This window comes from Topomyia yanbarensis, chromosome 1 (genome assembly GCF_030247195.1).
Source record: "Topomyia yanbarensis strain Yona2022 chromosome 1, ASM3024719v1, whole genome shotgun sequence".
In the NCBI taxonomy this organism is placed as follows: Eukaryota; Metazoa; Arthropoda; class Insecta; order Diptera; family Culicidae; genus Topomyia; species Topomyia yanbarensis.
In genome coordinates this window covers 117,839,150-117,851,572 of record NC_080670.1, presented here as the reverse complement: position 1 = coordinate 117,851,572, position 12,423 = coordinate 117,839,150, and the positions used below count along the sequence as shown (strand labels likewise).

General features: G+C 38.6%; 1 pseudogene; it reads left to right on the top strand.

Moving 5' to 3' along the window:
* Nucleotides 1-2,592: 2,592 nt before the first annotated feature.
* On the top strand, nt 2,593-4,932 carry LOC131680651 (uncharacterized; annotated as a pseudogene).
* The last annotated feature ends 7,491 nt before the right edge of the window (nt 4,933-12,423 follow it).

The window sequence follows — 12,423 nt, the reverse complement described above, 5'->3', positions numbered from 1 at the left end:
CATTTTGCCTGAATAATTGATTTAAAAATCGATATAGTTTTCAAATAACATTTAAATAAAACTTCAAAAAAGTTATCGTCTTTTTCTGTTTGGATCGAATGAGAGTTTCGCTGTTTCTAAAAATTACGCTGGAGTTCAACTTTTCAAAAGATCGACACAGATCTTTCAATAGGGCCAAAGTCGCAATGTACTCAAATGGAGAAAAATCAGTTTCAATATACGGCGATGCTTTTCTAAATGTAGTTTTTATTGTAGGTATAAATTACTTTATGACCATGTTTTTCCGGAAGCATCTATGGTTAAACCTTATGACAATATAACAAAGAATTTAATTCCTATGTGCTTTTAGTGGGTAGAAACTAAAAAAATGCTTACGCCCAATTTGCATCCCAGTCGTGATTTCGCCCTTCAGCAACCACCATTTGCGGAAGGGCTAAACGGTGTACATAATTTTCATAAGGGCGCGGTAAAAGGGCTAAACTGACTCTGTCTTGCTGGGTAGGGCTGGGTAAATGGGCGAGCTTGACAGTATACTTTTTAATAGGGCTCAGCAAATGGGCGCATAGAAACCCAATGTAAATGATAGGGCGCGTGCATCTTTTCTTCGAATTTCATAAAAATATCGAAATATTCGAATGTTTATGTGCAACAACTATCGAGTAGGCATGATCCTAGTAGATATTGCTTATCATTTATATAATAGAACCGCCGTTTAAAGAATAATTTTGTGAATAATAACCGTACGCCCGGTTCTGTCAAAAATGTAAGTTTAGCCCAAAGAGAATAGGGAAAGAGACGAATAGTGTGAAGCCAAAAATACCTTATTGAGCAGACCAATCGTGCAATGTAAATAAACATTACTCATGCCTGAGTTGGAGGAGATAAGTATTGAACTTCTATCAAAAAAGAAATTTGAATTTTCGTCAGAATTTAGTTCAATCGTGATTGTAAGGTGCATTCTAGAGTATATGTATGAGTAAAAATAAGCTTTAGAATTATTTCATCTCTTTGTTTCGAAATGCACATCGTTTGATAAACAAATCCATCGATCGACATACGGTTTGTTTTCAAAATATAATAGGAGTCATTTAAAGTGCTGCCTGTAGAAGCGGTTGCCAAAATTCTAGTGTTGAAATCATCATAAAGGGAGTGTTGCCGTTTTGACTGATTTTCACTCTTCGTCTCTTTCACTATTCTCTTTGGTTTAGCCTTTATATTCCATATGAGAAGAAGGGCCTAAGTCGAAATCTCGAAGAAAATGCATGTTTCGCCGTTTTGTTTTCTTTAATTATAAATCGAACTAAAAACCATTTTAACTAATTTTCACCTCAATCTTGTAGTATTTTTGTCGCATAATGTCATAATAGCGAAAACGCAGTTTGTTTACATTTGCGATTTAAGCCCTAATGAAAGATCTATGTCGAGATGTGAATTTTGGTGCCTGCCAAAGAGAATAGGGAAAGAGACGAATAGTGTGAAGCCAAAAATACCTTATTGAGCAGACCAATCGTGCAATGTAAATAAACATTACTCATGCCTGAGTTGGAGGAGATAAGTATTGTAAATCTATCAAAAAAGAAATTTGAATTTTCGTCAGAATTTAGTGCAATCGTGATTGTAAGGTGCATTCTAGCGTCTATGTATGAGTAAAAACAAACTTTAGAATTATTTCATCTCTTTGTTTCAAAATGCACATCGTTTGATAAACAAATCCAACGATCGACAAAAGGTTTGTTTTCAAAATATAATAGGAGTCATTTAAAGTGCTGCTTTGGAAACGGTTGCCAAATTCTAGTGTTGAAATCATCGTAAAGGGAGTGTTGCCGTTTTGACTGATTTTCGCTCTGCGTCTCTTTCACTATTCTCTTTGGTGCCTGCATGTTCGTTTTTTTTTTTCAAATGTAGGTGGCGCTAAATTTTGGTGCCTGAATCAGTTCGTTTTTTCACATGTAGGTGGCGCAAAATTTTAGTGCCTGAATGAGTTCGTTTTTTCATATGTAGGTGGCGCAAAATTTTGGTTCCTGAAACAGTTCCTTTTTTTAAATGTAGGTGGCGCAAAATTTTAGTGCCTGATTTCTTGGTGCCTAACTTCACGCTAGTCTTCTTCTTGTATTTTGCTAATCCCTGCACAGAAAATAATATTCTTGTAAACACTACAATAAAACTATGTTCAAATTTACTATAGTGAAAAATGTTCACAATAACAGAAAATAAAGTCAATTTAATTGCGTTATTGCAAAAAATACTATTTTTCCGTTAGAAATCTAATGGTAACGTTAACTCTTTTCTACAGTTAAATCAACTACGTTTTTGTGCTAAAAATACTATATTTGCGGTTGAGTGTACTACACGTGTTTCTGAAACCGCATCTTAAATTTTCTCTTAAATTCTGAAATTTACTATATTTTTAGTTAACTCAAATGTGATGTGCCAACAAATTTCAGCTGACTACATTTTTCTTGAAATTTACTATAATTATAGTAATTTTCATCAGTGGTATGGGACGCTAGTTTGCGCCATTTTGATAAAATCAAATTGTTTTTGTGCTGCGTCGCGCGAGGTTTGTTTTAAAGGATAATAATTTTTAAAAAAATGAGTTTGCTACAAAAAGTTGAAAAAATTAGTATGATAGTGGACGACACCCTTGCCGACGTCGATAATATTGAAGGTGAGTGCCTGAATGATAGCAATGATGCTTTTATGAGGAATTATTCTGGTTTGTGTCTTTATTTTATCGCAGAACAGGACCACAATCCGGAGCTACAGGATTTGATTTGTAAATGGAATTTAAGCCCATCTATTTACGCCATTCTTATCCGTAAGTATCCATAAATAAAATGAAGTATGAAAAACCTTATAACTATAGTACATAACCCGTACTACAGAGCACGGTTTCTCAGTCCAGTATCTGAAGGAAATGACCGACAGATCGTTGGACGATGTGTTTTCGGTTGCCAAATGGACCGGTCATAAATTTGCACTGCGCCAAAAGCCGGTTTTGTGGCCTGAAAGCATTTTATTTCAATCGGCTAGTACATCGAATGCAAGTCGGAATTATACGGCCGCTATTCCAATTGAAGTGCCAACAACATTCGAAGTATCGCCTACTGCCAACTTCCGTAACAGCGGAGTTATTAAATGACATTCTTCGCCGCAATGAGAAGGGGAAAATTGTTGCAAAATATTTTCAGAAACATCAAATCCTCGATGCCACGCACAGGAAGCACTTGGCCCACACAGTTGTCGATTACTACATCGCTAACGATTTATATTTTCCTCTACCCGATATGGCAAAATTTGCTGAATTGATTGCCGAACGTTTTCCGATGGAGCTAGCAGTAAATTTCTGGTTACACGTTGCATTTATCATAATTACATTGTCATTTATCTACAGGAAATCTACTACAATCCTAGGGACGCGAAAGCTGATAAGAAACATCCATCCGGTTTAATATACGATCGATTCCATAACCGGAATAAGAAAAGATCAGTTAAAGCTAAGTCTGCTACGGAAACGGAAAAGATTTTCTGCGAGGCTAAGTCCAGTGCACTTAATCTTTCTGAAGACGGTGGGTAAACTACATGATAACGGCTGTTTAGCATATTTTTATTTTTGGTAATTTTCAGACACCACAAAGCTATCAACACTGAAAAACTGGCTGCAAAATAACTTCGCTCCAGCAGAAGAAGTTCAGCTAAAGTGGAGAGAGTCAATGCCCTTGCGACTGAGAGCTATTATTAACGAAGTTGATATTGAAAAAACCGACGTGCTTTCTGAATGGCCTAGAATTCTTGATGAAACTGGATACCTACTGGTGAGTACACTGTTGCACATTTTACACCATATTGGACTATTTCACAAATATTCCATGTCTAAAAAGCATAATAAAAGTTTGGACTACCTGAGGATATAGTTGAAATTAGTACCCATTCGTTAATAGCAATATGTTTATATTCTAGTTAGCGACTACTGTTCTCTAATTGGCATGTATGTGCAACGCCAAACAACTGTTCTTGTAACATTAAAGTAAATTGGACATTGGCGCTCGATTAAAAACATTCCGTTCTTTTTTGCAGATCGATACGGATTTCGACTATCTCTTCGGAAATTCTGAGAAACTGTTCAATGATTGGGAACTGTTTGCTGATCACTTCCTAAACTATGTCCGAACAAATGAAATCAGAGACGACCACTCCCGGCAACTTCTGAGTCTTCTAGATGAATCGCCTGTTTGCCAAGGTAAGAATTAAGCTGTCCGCAGACGAGGTAACAGCACACAGATCACACCAAATATACATTGTAGATTATATTCATGCAGTAACACGTTGTTGCTTTTCCCGCTTGTGAATATCTAGCACGAAATTCATAGTGATTATTTTATCTTGTTGTTCTGTCACTAATGTTTTAAGAAACAAAATTTATTCAAATAATCAACCAATTTTACAAATTCCAGATAGCCGAAATTTGATTATATGCTACGTTTTTCAAGCAATTATTAAGCCTACACGAAGCACTGGTCGAAAACTACCCACGATACTACAGGCACAATTCGATGTATGTTGTATTTGTCAAACGAACGATGACTATCGCGATGACCTCCAATCGGTGCGTGGGGATTGTGAAGCTGCGAGAATTCAGATGTCACCGCGTTTTATGTCGTGACCGCAAAGTTTGAATATAGATTGCCGTCATATCTGCGTTGCATTGATGTGATTATAAAACTGAAACACGTAATCGGTTACAGCTATCCAGAAAATTGTGGGGTCTTCTGGTGCTTCGTGACCAGATATTTTTACGGGATCGACTACAAAAAAAAATCTAAAAACAACCAGCTTCTACAGTTGATCACCTATCTGGAAGCCCACCGAGGAGAGAATAAGTGATGGATTGCTATTTGTGCCCTACATTTTTTCGAACTATTAGTAACTTATTTGAACACATTCGAGTTGAGCATGGAGCTCCTGCTATTTCAAATTACAAGTGCACTGCATGCCAACCGGCAACACTGTTCAAGGACGTGCATCGTTTTAAGCGCCACATAAACCATTGTCATTACTCATTATTTCAACATAGCAGTGCATCATCACACATCCAGTATGAAACAGGGATCCAAGCGTCTATTGTCGAAACCATCTCCAACGAAACTACCGAATACCTGACTGTACAGGAGTTATGCAGTAATAACATCGAAGACGAGGAGCGTGCAAAAAGTAAAGAAGAAGAAATATTAGAAATGAGAAGGAATTTAAGAGAAATATTCCTAAGTTTCACTATAAATTTACATAGCAAAAAAAAATCTAAGCAGGAAAGATATAATTGAAATCCAACATAACATTACTCAAGACATTCTAAAACCGATATTAGATACTCTTAGCAAAATATCAAATATCCAAAAAGATCCAATGCATTTAGAGTTAATGAGTGACTTACGCGATCCATTTAATTTCATATGTACAGAGCACAGGCTAAATACCCATCTTAAAAATTTGAACATGAGAGAAACTCCTCAAGTTATTCAGTATGAAGACGAAGACGGTAACATCGTATCGAAGGGATGTCTTACACCAATCAAATTTCAGCTTAAAAAGTTTTTTGAAACCGGATCCATGCTTAAACAAACTATGCAGAATATGGCAAGACTAGAGAAGACAAATAAAATATCAAATGTTGTAAATGGAAGTTTATGGAAAACAGTTAAGCCTATGTACGGTGAACGATTAGTCATACCATATTTTTTGTATTCTGATGAAGCAGAACTAAACGATGCTATAGGTGCACATTCGGGAACCCACAAAGTGTGTGGACTTTATTACAGCTTACCAACGATTCCTTCCCACTATTTGTCGCGATTAAGCTGTATTTTCGTAGCTGGGTTCGTTAAAGCATCAGATATTGCAAAACATGGGCCATCACGAGCGTTGAATGCACTCATTAATATTTTAATTGAGCTTGAACAAGACGGAATCGAGTTGATCGTGGAAAATAATGTTGTAAAAGTATATTTCGTACTAATGGGAATACTTGGCGATAACTTAGGCATGAATCTATTGATGGGATATACTACCTCATTTAACTCTCTTTTGTACTGCAGATTTTGCAAACTGCACAGAAATAAGTGTCAACAATCTGTAACATTGGATCCAAACTTGAGTCGAAATAAAGAATCATATGCAATAGATTTGACAAAAAACGTAAAAGAGTCAGGGATAAAGGAGGAATGTGGTTTTAATAGATTGCAGTATTACCATGTTGGAGATTTTGCTGCGGTTGATGTAATGCACGATTTCTTTTCACATGGTATATGCGCTTACGACCTTACCTTTGTTTTCGAATACATGATTACAACACTGAAAATCTCATTGAATGTTATTAACTATCGCATAAAAATGTTTGATTATGGTAACACAGAAAATCAAAAGTCAATTAAGGCAATCACACTACAACAAATTAAATTATCCTCATTCAAAATGACTGCTCGCGAAATGATGCTCCTTGTTCGTTACTTTCCCTTACTTTTCGGTGATTTGATCCCTCAGAATGACAGAGTGTGGAATTTTATGATGTCGTTAGTAGAACTAACAGATTTAGTGATTCTTCCATGTTTTGATTCCGAAATATTAGAGATACTTCAAGAACAAATTATTTATCATCATACACTTTATCAGAAATTATTTGGCGCGACCTTGAAACATAAATTTCACATACTTTTACATTACGTCGACGTAATAAAGAAAATCGGACCTCCTAGGTATACTTGGAGCTTTCGTTTTGAATCCATGCATCAAATATTCAAACAGTATAGTCGCAACATTACATCACGAAAAAATATATGTCCAACATTATGTATAAAAGCTCATATGTACTTTATGCAAAATATGAAAAAAATGTCAGAGAATGAGAAGAACATTTCGTTTCGGAGTGCTGTTTGCATAAAAGTACCTGAATTGCCATATTACAGTGTTTTATCGTATAAAAGTAACTTAATTTCGGACGAATTCTATGCTTGTAAAGCAGTAACATATAAAGGTACAGCATACAAAGTTGGAAATTTCGTCACCAAGTCAGATCATAATATGCGCAAAGTTGAATTATTCGAAATTAGAGATTTGCTGGTGCTCGACAATGAATTATTTTTAGCTTGTCAAACATGGCTTATTGGTGATTACTCATACCATTTTGCATCGCTTGAAGTGCATGAAAATATTATATCAAAGTTCGAAATCTGTAATGTAACCTTATTTGATGGACCCCCAATACATGTATATAATGTAGATACAAAGAAGTTTATTAGACTTAAGAAGTTTTTTGTATAAGCATGAAATTTAAAAAATAATGAACAGAAATCAGCTTTTTTCAAACATATATTAATTGTTGTTATAATAGGGACCTTGTGTTCTAAGCTTATAATTCCAAAACGTAAACAAAAGGAATTCGGCAATTGAACACTTGACCCCTATTCTGACAACTGGAGTGTTTACCCTGTTGTACTATTACAGTACTGCACACATAGTAAAAAGTATATCCAGCGGGGTCAAAATTACTATGAACGAGGAATACTCTAGTTACCAATTTGACTGCTTTCATAGTAAAAATAAACACCATTCATGAAAATTAAATACTACACACATGGTATAATATACAGAACACCCAGGTAATTTGATATGGTATAAAATACTATTTACATCGTTGCAGTAAAAGCACAATATTATCAGCTGAAAATTGTGGGTATTTAATTTAACCCTCTAAAATAGTAATTTGAACCGCAAAAATTTTATGCGTGTACCTATCAATTTAACTAGTTTCACAGTGAAAACGACTATCATGCATAAACATTGAAATACTACAAACATGGTAAAAATCCAAAAAGTATGATATGGTAAAAATGACATGTTGCATGATTATGATAAAATCATTGTATTATCAGCTGAAAATCGTGGGTACATTGTTTTTAATTTAACCCTCTAATATAGTAAATTTTACCACAACTTTCTTTTGCGTGTGCTGAAAACGACACACCCCCACTCGACCAATGTTGCCAAAATATTTGTTTTGTTACAGTCGTTTCCAAAACTTAAATTGTTCTGATTAAAATATTCTATATTATGTATCAATTTAACTCTCCGGGAAAAATCAATGATTTAGTCTTTATATCCGCATTTAAATGATTATTACGGGTTTTCCATCGGAATACAGCAAAGCAAAATAATATATATTTGTTGTTGGCCATTACGAAAAATATTTCCATGCTCTTCATTTTTGTAAGTTGTTTTCTGAGTCGAGCACCCTCATTCACAAGATCAATCTTCTCTGTTCGCATTTAGTTTAAATATTCTAAAACTACTTTTTTGCAAGGCTTAATTTTTGTTTAGTTTGTATAGGTATATAGGTTTGTTTCAGTACTTCATGTGATTTTTTCGGAGAAAACAGCAGTAGAAAATGTCGGACTATCGACAGCGGGACACAAGTTTTCCGGAACCGCACGACGACGAGCAGAGTAACAAACACGCGGCGGACACTAGCCAGTCTCTAGTGGATCAGATGAAACGGATCACTCGAAAATAAACCGCGAGTAAAACACAACGAACTACGTTGAGAAAACTTCACCTTTTATTCAGCGAGAAAGAAAAACTAAAAACGTGCGTTCTTCACGACGGGGCAAACAACTTTGTTCGTTTAATGATAGGTTATTTGTTGTTGCCAGATTTAGCTAGATGTGCGCAAAATAATGCTACATTTCAAAAGGGCGTAATCATTGTTGATCCCCAACACTCCTCCTCAATGTGCAGCCACTTTACGATGAGATCCCAAACATCTCCCGGAAACGCTCGAGTTTTGTTGGTCCGAGAGGCTTGGTTAATACATCAGCTGCCATAACATCCGTCGGACAGTACTCCAGCGTTAACTGTCCACTACTGCAAAGCTCTTCCACGAAACGCTCCTTCGTGTCGATATGCTTCGACTTTCGACTCGACCGTCCTGTCTTAATAAACGTTATACAGCTCTGATTGTCCTCTCTCAATATTGTCGGCTTAAACTGTTCTTCGTCTAAATCACGCAGGAGATTTCTGAGCCAGATTGCATCTTGGCATGCTTCGCAGAGTGCGACATACTCGGCCTCCATGGAACTGAGTGTAACACTTGTCTGACGTCTGCTAGCCCAAGTGATCGCACCGTCGCCGAATTTAAAAACGAATCCCGTCGTTGACCGTCGCGTCTCTACATCATCTGCCCAGTCCGAATCGCTGTATCCAGATAGAACACTCTCGTCACCCACTCTCAAATGTAGGTAATACTTCGTGCCTTGCAGATAACGCAGTACACGTTTGGCAGCCGTCCAATCTCGTTCCGAAGGCTTTGCAAACTTTCGTCCGAGATTGGCCGCACTTGCGGTTATATCCGGTCGAGCACATACCGCAAGATAAAGCAGACCGCCCACTAAACTTCGGTACAGAGTCACATTCTCAAAGTCATCGCTCGCATCAACAGTTTTGACATACCCAGGATCCATCGGGCATTTTGACGCTTTAGCCTGGCTCATCCCGAATCTGTCGATCAGCTGTTCAATATAAGTAAGCAAACGAAGCTTGAACACACCTTCTTCGCGTTTTACTTCCATACCCAAGAAGTGATGCACGTCTCCCAGACAGGTTAACTCAAATTCGATGTTGAGAGCTTCAATTATTCGCTTCATCTGCTCTGTATCGGCTGTTGCGACGAGGATATCATCCACGTAAACCAATAGAAAAACAGTTGTACCACGTTCCTTTTTGACGAATAAACACCGATCTGCTGTAGACTGTTGGAAACCAAGCCGACCAAGAACACTCTGCAGCTTTTGGTTCCAACATCTCGCTGACTGACGCAGACCATAAATGCTGCGTTTTAGACGACAGACTAGCTCTTCCTGTCCTGGCACAACATAACCCGGGGGTTGTTTCATAAACACTTCTTCTTCGAGGTCCGCATTCAAGTAGGCCGTCTTAATGTCGAGATGTTTAACGACGAGTCCTTTCTTTGCGGCAACAGCGAGGAACGTACGGAACGTAGCTTGTTGTGTCACTGGAGCATACACTTGATCAAAATCAATGCCGTATTTTTGCGCGTAGCCTTGCGCCACAATGCGGGCCTTACACTTCACAACTTGTCCAAATTCGTTCTTCTTCACCTTAAAAACCCATTTCGAACCGATTATTTTACGACCTTTCGGTGGTGAAACTAGTTCCCACGTTTCATTCTGACGATGTGACTCAAGTTCATCGGCCATTGCATTGCGCCACGCATGACTCTGCTTGGTTTCTTCAACACTGTTAGGCTCTTCTTGCATACATTCCGCATTTCCTGCTGCAATGTCTAGCACGAAGTCGTTTAAATGCTGAGGCACAGCACCACGAGTCTTCCTAGCAGATCGTCGAAGTTCACAATCTCTCAGCTCTTCATTTTCACTTAAAGAGTCGTACACACTTTTATCACTTTCACTATCACTTCCTTTTTCAAGTCGACGTTCTTCTAGAGGATCACTTTGTGATGTTTTCACATTCACTTTTTCTTCACTGTTTACCTTCTGCGGTAGCATCTTCACTCTTTCAACAGTTACACGCTGCTCCTCCTCAGCAGCAATCGGATAATCCACCAAAGATGATCCATTACCGAGCTCGATGAAGCGAGCATCTCGGCTCACTGTTATCTGGTTAGACTCACGATCGACGAAACGATACCCTTTGGTCTCCATGGAATAGCCAACCAGTGTAAATTTTTTAGCTTTACTATCCAGTTTAGCTCGCTTCACTGACGGTATATGCACAAAAGCTTCACTTCCGAATACTCTCACGTGACTGAGATCTGGTTTTCGACCCCACCATAATTCGTACGGTGTGCGCTGTATGGATCTCGACGGCAGACGATTCTGAAGGTAAGTGGAAGTAAGCACTGCTTCTCCCCAAAATCTCTTCTCCAGACCGGCATCCAGCAACATGCAAGTTGCCATCTCGGTGATCGAACGATTTTTCCGCTCTGCAACTCCGTTAGACTGCGGTGAATACGGTGTAGTATATTGCGGCACTATTCCCTCTTTCTTGTAAAAGCTTCGTAGTTCGGCGTTGTCAAATTCTCCACCACCATCAGAACGGATTACACGAGGCTTACGTCCGAATATATTTTCGACCCACCGCACATAATCTTTTATATTGTCCGCAGCTTCCGACTTATGTTTGAGTAAGTACGTTACAGTGAATCGACTGTGATCATCAATGATATGCATCACATATCGATTCCCACTCGGAGTCGCTTGCCTCATGGGGCCACACAAATCGGTGTGTATAATATCGAGCATTTGGTTAGATTTCCTCTCCTCAACCGGAGGGAACGGAGCACGAGCCGACTTTCCTTCAGCACAACATTCGCAAACGATTTTTAAGTTACATTTGCTTACCTTCACTCCAGTTGCCATAGCATCTTTAACCAGCCGCTCTATTGCTGTCCAATCTCGATGCCCGAAACGCCGATGCCATTGATGCTGGCAGTTTTCTGTATGTTGACCTACAGTAGCTGCCAACGACGTTGCTCCCTGGCGTAGATGGTACAATCCATTCTTTCGACAACCGGTTACAAGTATATCTCCGTTGCGATCGGAAATTTTACAATCATCTTTCCCAAAGGTCACAGACAAATCCTTCTTGCTCAACTGACTCACAGAAATTAGATTTGCAGCAAGCTCAGGCACGAATTGCACTTCGTTCATTTCAATCTTCACTGTGTTCTCGTTGCTGTCAACACCATACAGCACACCACTTCCTTGGCCAAGTATTTGTGTGCGCTTTCCATCGGCGAGGGTAATTCATCCTCCTTCGCATTTCTTCAGTGAACGGAAAAACGACTCATCGGAGGTCATATGAGCACTAGCTCCACTGTCGATTATCCACGACGAAAATTCACAACCAACGGTAAACGCAACACTTCTGGATTCGCTGTGAGCCGCTTTTGCCTTCACATTATCCTTCTTTGCTGCCTCCTCCTTCTGGGAAGCAATGAACTTGCGGCAGTTGCGCCGAAGATGACCGGGTCGTTTACAAAAGTGACACGTTCGTGTTTCCTTTACCTGCTTATTTCCAGAGGAATTCATCTGAGAATGCATTGCCTTTTCAGGTTTAGCTGAGGTTCCATTTCGCTCTCGACGACGCTGATATTCGTCCATCAAACAGGCTTTAACAATATCCATCGTAATTTTATCATCCGCTCTACTGTCAAGCACTGAAACAATCCCATCGAATGACGGCGGTAAGCTTCGTAGGAGCATACACATCTTTGTATCGGCATCCAGCATCGTTCCGGCGGCATCCAGGCGATCGAACAATTCATCAATCACACAAAGATGCTGTTCCAGATCACCATTTTCCACTAAATTCATCGCACATAAACGTTTCAAA